This window comes from Gadus chalcogrammus, chromosome 15 (assembly GCF_026213295.1).
Source record: "Gadus chalcogrammus isolate NIFS_2021 chromosome 15, NIFS_Gcha_1.0, whole genome shotgun sequence".
NCBI lineage: Eukaryota > Metazoa > Chordata > Actinopteri > Gadiformes > Gadidae > Gadus > Gadus chalcogrammus.
Genome location: NC_079426.1, coordinates 9,497,939 through 9,512,144, shown reverse-complemented (window position 1 = coordinate 9,512,144; position 14,206 = coordinate 9,497,939). Strand labels below are relative to the sequence as shown.

Here is a 14,206-nt window from a genome sequence, read left to right as displayed (position 1 = left end):
GGAAAGAGCACAGAGCATCCACTGTAAAGAGTTTAAGGCCCAATCCCATTTCTACCCCTTACCCCTTCCCCTTACCCCTCCACCTTGTTTTGAAGGGGTAAGGGGAAGGGGGAAGGGGAAGGGGTAGAAATGGGATTGGGCCTAATGCCCAATCGCATTTCTACCCCTTACCCCTTACCCCTTCCCCTTCCCCCTTCCCCTTCCCCCTTCCCCTTACCCCCCCCCCCCTTACCCCTTCAGAACAAGGGAGAGGGGTAAGGGGAAGGGGTAAGGGGTAGAAATGGGATTGGGCCTAAATAGTCTGAGACGAAGGGGGAAGGAGAATGAGAATACTTTGCAGGTCTTCCAAAACATGGGTACTCGTCTCTGGCCCTGCTGGTTGCAGGACTGTTATCCTTTGGAACTTCAATTCCGAGGGGAGGAGATAGATGCTGCAGCTAAGTCCCACAATGCATTGCAGCTAGCTATAGGGTCTTATTAGCATTACAGGCTGATGAAGCTTAGCACTGAAATTAACCAGAGAAAGAGAGTCATAGACCGAGAGAGAGAGAGAGAGAGAGAGAGAGAGAGAGAGAGAGAGAGAGAGAGAGAGAGAGAGAGAGAGAGAGAGAGAGAGAGAGAGAGAGAGAGAGAGAGAGAGAGAGAGAGATTGACAGGGAGAAAACTAAAGTAAGACAGATGGAGACAGTGGGAGAGCGAGAGAGAGAGAGAGAGAGAGAGAGAGAGAGAGAGAGAGAGAGAGAGAGAGAGAGAGAGAGAGAGAGAGAGAGAGAGAGAGAGAGACTTGATGAGACCATGATAATTGAGGTTACACAGAAGGAGAAGATCCTGGCTTCAAACTTAGCAAGGCAAGATGGCATACAAAGAGCTTAGTTAGAAATGGCGGGAGGAGAGGGATGGTGTTTTAATGAGAGTTCAGAAATAGAGAGATCAAAGGGAAGATGCAGAGCAGGGGAGAGAGAGCGAGAGACTGAGATGGAGAATTGAGAGAGAGAGCGAGAGACTGAGATGGGGAATTGAGAGAGAGCGAGAGACTGAGATGTCGAATTGTTTTGAAAGAGAGAGCGAGTCTAGGGAGAGATGAGGAAAACGGGGAGAAGAGAGAGAGAGGACGAGGTGTGAGGGTTTAAGTCATTCTTGAACGATGTGGATGTCAAGACTTCAGCCAGATGTCATCGATGACAGGGTAGAATTCTTCTGTAGCACCATGTGGCTTCAGAGGCAGAAGAAGAATGGCGGCTAGCATAGCACAAGTTCTCTCAAGTTTACAGAAATATATTTACAGTGCATAAATGTTTCAACCAATCAAACCAGTTCAACTGTAGAACGCGTTTAAACTAGGCATTGAACTTCTGAAAACCTTTGAGTTGCCTCCAAACAATGAGAAAGGATGACATTGCATGCAACGCACACCAAATCACCTCTAGGCAGATGTTCAGTTTGACTGGCAGGCTTTTCAACCTCTCTCTTTGGTGGTAATCAATCTGTACCCTCCTCTAACAAATTAGGTAATTCAAATATTCCTCCAGCTCCACTTTCGTGGATGAGTAAGCCGTCGCGGGCAGGTGGTGTCTATTGTGAGCTGGGGAGAAACACAACCAGATTGTGTTTCCTAACTTTGTGAGTGGTCGGGCTGCTGGTCATGTTTGAAGATCAATAGCAGTAGGGCTCGGTCGGTTGACGTTTCCGGGATTTGATTGTCTCACATGATTTAGCTGTTGGTAAAAAACGAATACTGCTTCTCATACTAGTAATAATTTGAAGCATTGTATTGAAGGTTTGTCTGCTAATAATATATCTTCAACATCAACCATAACAATAATATTGAAATAATGGAGCAGCCAGTTGCCTACATTTAAATAATAGGGTTATTTATTATAAACACATTTTATGAAAGATGATCGTGGTGATTTAAAGCTAAAATAACAGTTTTGTCAGTTTGTCACCCTAAATCAGAAAATATGCCTGATACTTAACTGCTTAAGACCCTGACAAGCTCTGTGGCACTGGGGTCCCATTTGCCTGTCACACGTTCCTCGCCTCAAGTCTTAACCCGTCTAAACTGTATGTTAATTCGAGCTCGTATTAATTTATAAAGCGATTGAGGCAATCATAGGGACTAGGGGCTGGCGGCCGTTAAAGTACCCCTTTCAGAGCCCCCCCCTTCCCACACTCCTCTTAGCCCTGCCTTGCTCGGGTCCTAAACCTTGTCGTTCTGGATCAGCACTCGAGCCCTCCCCACCCACGCCCCCCACCCCGACGAGAGAGCGCAGAGAGCATGAGCCGCTTCACATCCACACATACAAGCTGCTCGTGGTGGCGCACGCAGACCGGGTCTGAGACGAGACATAAGTCATCTTGTTGTAGTGATTGAGGAGATGCCAGTTTGGGGGTTTTAAAGGGTTTTTTTAGAGGGTGTTTAGACATGAAACTCCCAGCTCCAAACTTTGAGGTGGCACGCGTCGCTAACGTGGTGAGATTTTATTTTATTGGTTGACTAAAAAAAAAGTTATAAAAGCGAAGCGACTGGATTAACTGCAGCCGTTTACACTCGTCGGAGGAAAAGTGTTGCGTGTTTGTCTGAAAATAACGGCGTTTTAAAGGTAAGTCTTATTGCGCGATTTTATAGGGCACAACATAACGGGGCAAAATCTTCGAGTTTAATAGCCTACTTCTTGAGTTACTATGTATGTTGGTAGAGTAGGTCTATGGAAAATACGCAAAGTGCTTCCACGTATTTGACCTGCCTTATTGTGATGATATTTCCGTTTTATAAAACCTCCAAATGATGCTTTTCCCCATGTTGTAAAAACGTATAGTAGCCCTCTGTTTTATATAGTGGTTGATGTGTCCTTTTGAGAATGTAAGGGGAATGTTCTTTCTCAACCTCAACTATAGAAGCATGTCACTCTGTGTGTGTGTGTGTGTGTGTGTGTGTGTGTGTGTGTGTGTGTGTGTGTGTGTGTGTGTGTGTGTGTGTGTGTGTGTCTGTGTGTGTGTGTGTGTGTGTGCGTGCGTGTGTGTGTGTGTCATAAACGGAGACTAACGCCAAAATGCATACTCATCTTCCACGTTTGGCAGGACGTTCGGAGTGCTAGTGTGTCTTCCAGCCCGTTTTGTGTGTGTGTGTGTGTGTGTGTGTGTGTGTGTGTGTGTGTGTGTGTGTGTGTGTGTGTGTGTGTGTGTGTGTGTGTGTGTGTGTGTGTGTGTGTGTGTGTGTGTGTGTGTTTGTGTGTGTGTACGTTTTGAAAAGGGAAAAGGAGCTCTTGCCACAGTAACGTCACGTGCCGTCTTTGTTTTATGGGCTGAAGGCCTACTGTAATATATGGATTTGTTCAGACTGGAGACTGTCGATCTGATTGGGCCGTATATAATCCTAGATGGTAAAGATAAACTGTTGGAAGGAGCGACACACACATGCACACAAAGACACTCTCACGTGTGCGCACACACACACACACACACACACACACACACACACACACACACACACACACACACACACACACACACACACACACACAGACACACACACACACACACACACACACACACACACACACACACACACACACACACACACACACACACACACACACACACATACACACACACACACACACACACACACACACACACACACACACACACACACACACACACACACACACACACACACACACACACACACATACACACACACACACACACACAGACACAGACACAGACATGATATGTATCATGTATATATGTCCTTCAAATTGTTCATGATAAATAATAGAATAGTATAAATGAAATAAGAATATAAATAGAACATTGTACAGAACTGCTGCATGCACAGAAAAATCATCAAGGTTAAGTGGGCACATTCTGCTCGTCAAGGTTCATCTGATTGACAGGCTGTCACCCGGCTGCTGTGATGCAGCATCCAGGACAGGACAGCTGGAGCAGGTGCGGTGGGTCTGAGAATGAGTGGAAGCTGTCAGGATGGGTCCAGAGAGAGACAGGGAGGCTGTTTGATCCAAGCTGCTCTGTCTGGTCTCTGCTGTTATTATACTCTCCCCTAGTAGATATTAGACCGAGAACGAGACCTCAGAAATCCTGAGGCTGCTTTTGGATTGGCTGCAAGGGTTCTAAAAAGAAAACTGTTTCCACTGATGGGAGCAATCAATTCTTAATAATTATAGTAATATATTATAATTATAATATAATTATATTAATGTGGAAACTTAAATATTGCACAGTCTCTCTTGCTTGTTCATTCCTGCCTCATTCCTTGTGTAATGTCATTGTTAGGGTATGAAGACTTTGTGAACATTCGTAGCTTCACTTAGGGAGTAGCTTCACTGGGAGTTTCGCCAGAGCTTTGTGATTCTGCCAGGGTTGGTGCCAAAGTATTGCCATTATAAATACTACAGGGGAACAAAAAGGTGAGGAATGCTGCTTCCAACAACAGCGAAGGAGCCCCGCATGTCTCGGGTGATGGGGGTTAGGGGAGCTTTTGTTGGGATGGCTGGAACTGAAGGGGTAGAGAGATGAGGAAGGTGGGGGGGGATTCAGCCAAGCGAGTACACACATCAAATATCATGGTCAATGCGCTTTTAATAGAACACATGCAGTCACACTGCCTATTTCCTTCGCACACAATAGTAAACGTCAACACGGTTTCCTTTCAGTCGCCGGCAACTATGCATGTGCTCGGAAAGAGCTCTGACCAATCTTCTGCATTTATATCCTTTCAGCTGATTAAATTGTGTGTGTGTGTGTGTGTGTGTGTGTGTGTGTGTGTGTGTGTGTGTGTGTGTGTGTGTGTGTGTGTGTGTGTGTGTGTGTGTGTGTGTGTGTGTGTGTGTGTGTGTGTGTTTGCTTAAGATAGACTCCCCACTGGCAAGCATTGTGCCAGCGAACTGGAGAGAAGGGGGCAGGATGAGGAAACATCCCTAGAGTATGTATATTACATGCACCTGTCCTGGCCACGTTGGCATGGGTCGGGTCCCTCAAAGCCACAGTCGGTCTTACATAATGACTGAAGGAATACCCCGCGTTGGCGCGTTGTACTAGTGTTGTGTGACCTGAGGCACTTCCCTAGCCACACCTTGAGTTTAGGTTCAGCCTTTAGATTTATGTCAAAAGTTGGTTGGCAAACCACAAAAGTGACGTCTCACTTGGCAAAAGTGACGTCTCACTTTCTTTTGCTTCATCATTGTTTGGACCGATCACGTTGCTGGAGGCGGGTATCTTTGAGTGTGTTGTTTGGGAATAAAAATGGCCAGCAGCAGTAATCTGTGCAAAAAGTGTCGATAAAAGTTTCACATGAACACAGTGTGAGCTGGCCGATGTAGAAATACATTTCCCATCGGAAGGCTTCATTCTCTCTGGCTAATGAGTTTTCTATAGAAGATTGTCTCCGCAACAAAACAGGAAACAGGGCAGTACTCCGCCCCTTGCAGTTTGTGGTTTCCAGCCCAGACTCGGGGCTGCCGCCACCCAGAGAATCTGTTTTAATATACTAGGACTGCTGGGTCTGAGGTAGCATCCAGCCCAATGCTTATTATACCATCTGGCATTTACACGATGACCAAGTGGTTGCATCATCGCATCAGTGAGTTGCTGAGTTAAGTAGTGTGTGTGTGTGTGTGTGTGTGTGTGTGTGTGTGTGTGTGTGTGTGTGTGTGTGTGTGTGTGTGTGTGTGTGTGTGTGTGTGTGTGTGTGTGTGTGTGTGTGTGTGTGTGTGTGAAGCAAATGTGATCACAGCAATAGTTCATAGTGTTCATTAGGAGGTTATCTATAGTGTGTGTGTGTGTGTTTGTGTGGGTACGTGCGAATATGAAAGGAATTAATGGACATTTAATCCAATTGATGCACTGAAAGGAGTTGAGTGGATATATTTCCATGGTGCCATGTTCCTGCCCTTATTAACTCAAAGTCATGCGTTAACGATAACGTTAACGATAACGACAGCAACATTGCAATCTTTCTTGGTTAAATAATCAAATGCACAAGCTTGCATTTGCATACGGTAAATATAGGAATTGTGTGTGTGCCGGTATGTGTAGCCTTGGTGGGATGTAAGATTCCCCCCGTAGGTGCTTGCTGTCAAACTAGTGAACAAACAGAGAAGCCAAACCCAGACACACACACACACACACACGCACGCACGCACGCACACACACACACACACACACACATACACACACACACACACACACACACACACACACACACACACACACACACACACACACACACACACACACACACACACACACACACACACACACACACACACACACACACACACACACACACACACACAGTGTTGTATTTTAAATTTTGATTAAGTCTCCCTGGTCTGGAGCGACTCTATTCGTCTTCATTTAAAGTCTCCTTTTGAGGAAGGAGAGCGCTGCATAAGGATCAATACATGACAAACCTTGTTTGACCTTCGATATCCTTTCAAAAGATACATGGGAATTTTAGAGCATGTGACATTTCAATGTGTACATACACAAGCGTGAACTTCAGTTTTAGTTTACTTTAGTGGATGTTTTCCACAATCTCTATTTTAGCTTCTGTTCCAATTGCGGAATGCTCCACCAGAAGCATATTTGGCCCAATCATCTTGAGGACGAAGAATACATCTTAACGGGAGGTGTTATAGCGATTCTACAACAACGTAACTCATCAAACATTTACATATCCTACGCCCTATTGCCACATATAACATCAGTGATTGTCTAGAAAGTATGAAGGTTGGGATGGTTCGGCTCATTAACCATCAATATGGCCCTTTAATTACCCTGAAGCTGCTAATTTGTCCCATTCGGGCCCGATTCTACATTGCTCCTTTATCGTTGTACTGCTGGTGCCCGGCGCTTAAGGGATCGAGGAAAAAGTGTTGGTATCCATCCAGCCAGAGAGAGAGAGAGAGAGAGCGAGAGAGAGTGAATAGATTTAATGGAGGACAGACCCCTGCAGGTTACAGTTCCACCTTAGTGCGCTCCAGAGATGTGGCCTCCATCACAGACCAACTGGCCAGCAATCCTCTGTCTCTCTCTGTCTCTCTCTCTGTCTCTGTCTCTGTCTCTCTCTCTCTCTCTCTCTCTCTCTCTCTCGCTCTCTCTCCCTCTCCCTCTCTCTCCCCCTCCCTCTCTCTCTCTCTCTCTCTGTCTCTGTCTCTCTCTGTCTCTGTCTCTCTCTCTCTCTCTGTCTCTGTCTCTCTCTGTCTCTGTCTCTCTCTCTCTCTCTCTCTCTCTCTCTCTCTCTCTCTCTCTCTCTCTCTCTCTCTCTCTCTCTCTCTCTCTCTCTCTCTCTCTCTCTCTCTCTCTCTCTCTCTCTCTCTCTCTCTCTCTCTCTCTCTCTCTCTCTCTCTCTCTCTCTCTCTCTCTCTTCGCTGGCAGCACTGATGCAGCCCCACCGCCCATCTCCCGTCTGCTATCGACGACCTCTAATGAGAAATAGTTTAAGTATTAAACCTTTACGATGCCCTCAAACCAGCGTCGCCCGGATATTGTCTATTCGCAATCGAGCTGAGCTGAATACAGACCAATTTATTTCCCTTTGTTGGAATAAAAAGAGTGCTGTAAAGAGTTCTTGCTGAAGTCTTTCACAGTATTTATTTTAGAAATGGAAGGATTGACATGGTTAATTATATCCCTAAATTATGTAAGCATGTTGACCAAGTTGCATACTGCTGTGTCATGAGAGGAGACCCATTAGTGGTCAACTAAGTGACAACACAACTAAAAACATATGGAATAGTGATGTTAGGATGCAAAAATCAGCTGAGATGATTCCTAAGTAAGAAAAACACACTTAAAATACGATAAAGTTGGTAATGTTTGGCATCCCAGCTATGCTGGGATGCCAAACATTATGAGGCCTGGTGATTATCAGTCAGACAGCATCCTTTTGATTAGTAGCGGCTGACTGGCAGATGTGCTACAGTAAATGGATCATGCACAGTAGATGCGATTTGAAATCCTGGCCTATTTATATTCCTATGTCCCCATATCTCTCCAACGGGATTCATCTCCTGTTGAACGTATTATGTGCTCTCTAAACCCACTGCTGAATTGAGGCTGGCATTAAGTCAGTGGAGCTGGGTTTTGGGATTCACTTGTTTGGATGTTCTCTGAGAGGATCCAAGTTTAATTATGCATCAGAGTTTTTTTTCACAAGGATTATTTTCAGGGCAAGGCTAAATTTAGAAAAACATCAAATCACAATATTGGTCACGGAACTGCTCTGAGGTCAGATAGAGTAGACAAGAGGGGTAACTACTGTCTCGATTATGTTTCATTTGTACAAAAAAACAGAAAACAATGTGTCATGAAACATTTACATCACTCTAACGCAGGTCAACTCTGCACTTTGGCAACCCTTTCTTGAACTAACAATTAGGTCTGGGGTGTGGGCCATAATTTTCACCATTATCGTCACAATTACTGCAGTTAGACATTCAGCCAAGGGGTGTAGCCCCTGCAGTGGTAGATGGTGGCCCAGCCCTACTATCCCCTACAACTGCTTCCCTCAAGGTGCCTCCCGCCCCTTTTTTTCATTGGACAGGAGGACATATGTCAACCATAACATACGGAGCATTGATTTCCCATTATGCATTTGCATTTGGCAAAATACTTGATTGTATTAAAAAGCATATTTGTGGCAAAGGAATTATTTATTAAAAAAGGGGCATAAATACACAAGAGAAAGCTAGCAATATTTTCCTGAAACTTTTGTTATTGCCAACTGCAGACTTGAAATTGATTTATTCTTTGAGGCCAGCTGTTGTGGTCCCTTCAGTATAGATAGTGTGCGCTCATCAAAATGTTATTTGCCTGTTCTTTCAACACGATATTGATATCAAAACAGGGTATAATGCTTCAGTGTGAGAGGTCAAACATTCTGGTTACACAGTACTTACAATGATGAATACTAATTTTACTGCACAGAAGGAGTCTGTTGTTTACTAACTACATTTTCCCAGCATTCGTCAAAGTCAAATGTAAGACTTGCCGTCCAGTCAGGCTATATATATAAAAGTAAAAAGTGAACTAGGTTCACCCATAGTTTTTGCTGTCTTGGTTCCCTGCCTGGAAACAAATCGATGTTTGTTGACTGTGAGCCGGGCTACAGCTAGCATGTGATGAATAGACCTTCTGATGTACATCTCAGCCCCTTGTGTGCTGCCAAAGTAATCAATTACCTATGGGAAAATGAATGACGGTGCATGATATATAATTTGTGGTTTTATAGTTCAACAGTTTTAAGTGTAAAATGTATTTATGCAAAAAAAAAAATTTGGAAGGCCTGCAATAATTTCTCTGATGGATACTTGTATGTAATTCCCATTTATTTACCCATAGGGATTTTAACGTTTTCAGCATGGTTTCACGTACGCGGCCTGTTAAAGTTAAACCACCTCAGGATCAAATGTGCTGCTCTCTCTGTACTCCAAGGTGTGACTAGAGTGCACACAACCTCTCTGAAATGACAGAGCACCACCACGTCACTGTTAGCTTAGCCCTTAGCCTCTCATTAGCTCTCCCTGGACCACAGGGCCTACCTCGCTCCAACCACAGTCTTTAAAACCTAGGTGAACTGGCAGGCCTACTCTCCTTTAAGCCTTCAAGTACCTGCAATCTATTTTTAGCAGTCATAGGGATGTCAAGGAAGATAGTGTGATATCGTGAGTCACATAGTTTTGTCCATCCAGAAACCTATTTCTGGGGGGGTGGGGGGGGGGTTGGTTAACTCAGAACTGCGTTGGGAAAAACAACCCTGTCAAGGGGCCAGAACAACAGAGGCAGTTGAGGTGAACTGGAGTGTTTCTCACTGTAAATGGACCGCGGCTGAATTGGATCATTGTTGAAAGCGGATAGCAGTGAGGGAAGGCCCAGATTGGGACATAAAAGCTTTTCACTGCAGGCTCGTAACGGGAGTCAGAATCAATGTGTTGTAAACCGATTCAAGTGTATAATGGACATTAGCGGGCAGGGAGCCGGCATGGATGCCATTACGGGTCTGGTACTACCATACTACTCCTTAAAGTGTAAGTGATGACCATTTCCTTTCCCGGCATCATCAGCATGTCAATCATGAGGATGGGTGTTTCTACCACAGATTCTTTTTTTTCTCAGATTCTCATTGTAAAACACAGGGAAAAAAATGGATGACACACAAATCACAACAAAATCCTTATTATTGCTTGCGGTATAACAAAAATGTTATTGGATTTTGATATGACAAACGATTATACAGACGTATGTATTTTTCATCTCTTTAATCTATAATATATTCCTTAGTTCCATGCTTTTATGATACTGTAACAACATGCAGTTTTCACCCATTTCTTTGCTGAAATGAAATAGTGTAAGCCATAAAGTTATTCTGACTGCAGTATGGTAAAACAGGGTAGTATGTGTGTGCGTGTGTGTATGTGTGTGTGTGTGTCTGTGCGTGTACGATTTAACGGTTCGGCCCTTTTTAATGCACCCATCCATCTTTTCGGGGTGGAAGCTGTGAGGCCGTCTCTATTACTCTCTCTCTCTCTCTCTCTCTCTCTCTCTCTCTCTCTCTCTCTCTCTCTCTCTCTCTCTCTCTCCTCTCTCTCTCTCTCTCTCTCTCTCTCTCTCTCTCTCTCTCTCGCACTCTCAGAGAAAGTGTCCTCTTGTGTCACCTGACTGTTGCTGACGTATGAGGGTCAGTGGGGAGTAAGTGCTGAGACAGCATACAACACACATATACATACACACACACTCACGCACGCACCTATGCACGCGCAAGTACACACCCACATTCACATGCAACTGTAACTCACACACATACCATGTGTGCATGTATACACACGCACGCACGCTCGCACGCGCACCCTCGCGCACCCTCGCGCACACATGCATTAACTCAGACACACACACACACACACACACACACACACACACACACACACACACACACACACACACACACACACACACACACACACACACACACACACACACACGCACACACACAGGATCTCGGTGTTGATGGATGAGGGCAGCATTAGGCCCAGTCAGTAGGCTCATTGGTTGTCCAGCGGATGGATGTTTTGAAGGTATTCGACGGCCCTCCAGCCCAGCAGGTCTCCCAGAGGGAGGCTTCTAGCGGGCAGGGCTGACAGCGCAGAGGCTGAAAACCCCCTGGGACGCAAAGTTAGCAGTCCAATACTCGGACAACATCTTTTTTATTTGTAGTTGAAAAAAATCCAATTTGTTTCGACAACTTTTTAACTCAATATTAATGGAAAGAGTGAACGCCATTCCGAAGCTCAGGGAGTTTAGTGTCGCCTCTGGCCAGCTGGTTGGAATGAAAGCAGACATGAAAACATTTATTGTTGCATTCCTATGGTAACAGAAAACACTGTCTTCAGAATGATGAAGCCGTCGAAAATAAGTTTGATTTGTGCCATCGATGGGAAAGTTCCACATTAATCCAGTGAGAACTATATTTTTTGGGGGGGGATTTTTGTTTTATCATTGAAAGGTTAGCTGCTTGTAGAGCTGCCCGTCAAATACACGTTTTGACAGTTAGAAGCTCAATGAAAAGTATAATTTCCCATGGATCTTAGCTTGCTCTTTGTTTGTTTCAAAACAATGAAACCGTTTGGACATGGACTGATTTATGAATTAGATTTGTCCACACCATCTTGGCTGGTTCATGTGTGTGTGTGTGTGTGTGTGTGTGTGTGTGTGTGTGTGTGTGTGTGTGTGTGTGTGTGTGTGTGTGTGTTTGCGTTCGAAAGTGTGTCTTGACATGTGTGTGTATGTGTGTCTGTTTCTGTGCTAGTGTATGTTTTGTGTGTGATTGTGCTTTTGCGTGTGTCTGTGTGTGTTTGTATGTGAGTGTATATTTTGTGTGTGTGTGGTGTGTGTGTGTGTGTGTGTGTGTGTGTGTGTGTGTGTGTGTGTGTGTGTGTGTGTGTGTGTGTGTGTGTGTGTGTGAACCCGGTGCCGTCCGAGCCAGGCCCTAGACCTTGTGTAGGATATTGCAGCCAGATGACCCCTAGCAGAGTGCAGCCTCCGGGCCCCCCCACCCCCTCTTGTCTGGTTCGTCAGCTGACTGCCACGGCTTGGTACTGGGGGCCCTGTCTCATTAAACCACGAGGATGGGGGTGGGGATGGTGGTGGGGGGGTGTGATGGTCAAGCTTTGACCATGAGATAGAGCTGTGTTTGGGCAGCCTGGACGGTGAGGTGACGACGTCCCAGGGTTGGACTCCCTGTGCGTGCCTCCGGCCGTGGGATCTCTGTTGACGGGGAAGTAGGAATGAAAACCAAGACAATGGAGGACCCAGCTTTTTGTTTTTGAAATGGTGGACAGATGTTGTTGTTACCCCAACACCCCATTAACTTTTTCTGTAGCCTTCCTCTCCGTATTTCTTTCTTTCTTTCTTTCTTTCTTTCTTTCTTTCTTTCTTTCTTTCTTTCTTTCTTTCTTTCTTTCTTTCTTTCTTTCTTTCTTTCTTTCTTTCTTTCTGTCTTTCTTTCTTTCTTTCTTTCTCTCTCTCTAGTTATCTACACACATAAATAATCGACAAAATCATTCACATGTCAAACACATGTTGGGCCCTGATGTTCCCACCAGAATTCCTTGGGGGATTTCGGATTTCTGGGATTCTTTCCCAGCAATGAACTTGGTTACCCCCCCCCCCCCCCCCTGCTGAGGAGAAAAACATCAAGCATATTAACAAGTTTTGAAGTGCGGATGACACTGGTGTGTGTGTGTATGTGTGTATGTGTGTATGTGTGTATGTGTGTGTGTGTGTGCATGTAGGATTTAACCGTGTGTGTGTGTGTTTGTGTGACGCACACTTTTCAGTGTGTGTGCACGCTTGTCAAAGCGTGTCTGCTTTCTCTCTTCCTGTGTAAGGCCGAGATCGTCTTCTTTGGAAAGCAGTCTTTCTTCCCGTGTGAAGCAGAGGTCAGCCATCTTTGGAAAGTATTTTTTTTCCTGTAACGAATTAACAGTGCCTGGTTAGAGTGGAGGCCGTGCGCAGACGTTGTTGTCTGCTCTCAGTGTCTGTCGGTTTCTCTGTGTCGGCTTGCTAACACTCAAAGCAGAATTGGTTATGGTGGATTGTAGCCCTCTGCTGAATGGGAGGATTCTGGGAGAAGAGGTGGGATTGTCGAGGGATTTATATTTAGGTGTGTGTGTGCTTGTCAAAGGTGTGTGTGTGTGTGTGTGTGTGTGTGTGTGTGTGTGTGTGTGTGTGTGTGTGTGTGTGTGTGTGTGTGTGTGTGTGTGTGTGTGTGTGTGTGTGTGTGTGTGTGTGTGTGTGTGTGTGTGTGTGTGTGTGTCTGTCTGAAGGGTCACAACCCATGCATAATATCATGTGTGTTTATGTATTGTATTGAATTGTAAATCACTGCATCTCATGGTGAGCCCCAGTATAAATGTCAGCCATATTTGATCACTCATTCCTTCTCAACCTTCATGTGAAGGTCAAAGGCCAAGCTGGACGAATCATAAAGCAGACATATTTCTCTTAATAAAATGCTGCTTGGTTGGCTTCTCTTCTGCTTATGGGTGGTGGTGGTGGTGGTGGTGGTGGTGGTGGTGGTGGTGGTGGTGGTGGTGGTGGTGGTGGTGGTGGTGGTGGGGGTGGTGGTGGGGGTGCGGGCCCCTTGCCCAGACTAGACGCTGGACAGAAGTAGGTCAAAGTGTATTGGAGCGAGGTGTCTGAGCGGGGGTTTAGGGGCGTAGTGGTGGTGGTGGGGTTGTGGTTGGGGGTGACGGAGGTAGCTCTTTGAAAACAGTAACCTTGTGTTCTGTCTGAAGGATCTGCCAAGCATTCATCCAGGAATGGTTGGGTTTTTTTTTCCATTACGTCTATTTCTTTGACTGACAAGGAAGTCCTGTTCCCTTGGGACACATTATCCTAATCCTTAGCAATCAAAATAAACACATAGTAATATTCTTCAAAAAAAAACTGTGTTCAGTAAAAGTCAGATTGACAGCTAAGGAGTGATTTAGGAGAGAAATATGATGGTTGAACGAATCCCCCATATGGGTGTACACCGCAGAGCGAAGCAAAACAGGATGGCTCTGTGACTCGTAAGTAATCCAAGGTTTCTGAGAACAATGGGAATCAGAATCACTGTGCAGACAAGCCGCTTCTGACATCTGTTTGCTGCACAGACAATACTTGCTAAAAGAAAGAAAATCAC

At 45.1% G+C, this 14,206-nt stretch overlaps 1 protein-coding gene across 1 annotated transcript in view; it reads left to right on the top strand.

The window, feature by feature from the left end:
• Positions 1-2,309: 2,309 nt before the first annotated feature.
• LOC130404746 (leucine zipper putative tumor suppressor 2 homolog) overlaps positions 2,310-14,206 on the top strand; it is a 45,321-nt gene continuing 33,424 nt past the window's right edge. Inside the window, exon 1 of the mRNA XM_056609635.1 lies at positions 2,310-2,603. The gene's annotated coding sequence lies outside the window, so the exon portion shown is untranslated. The remainder of the gene's footprint in view (positions 2,604-14,206) is intronic.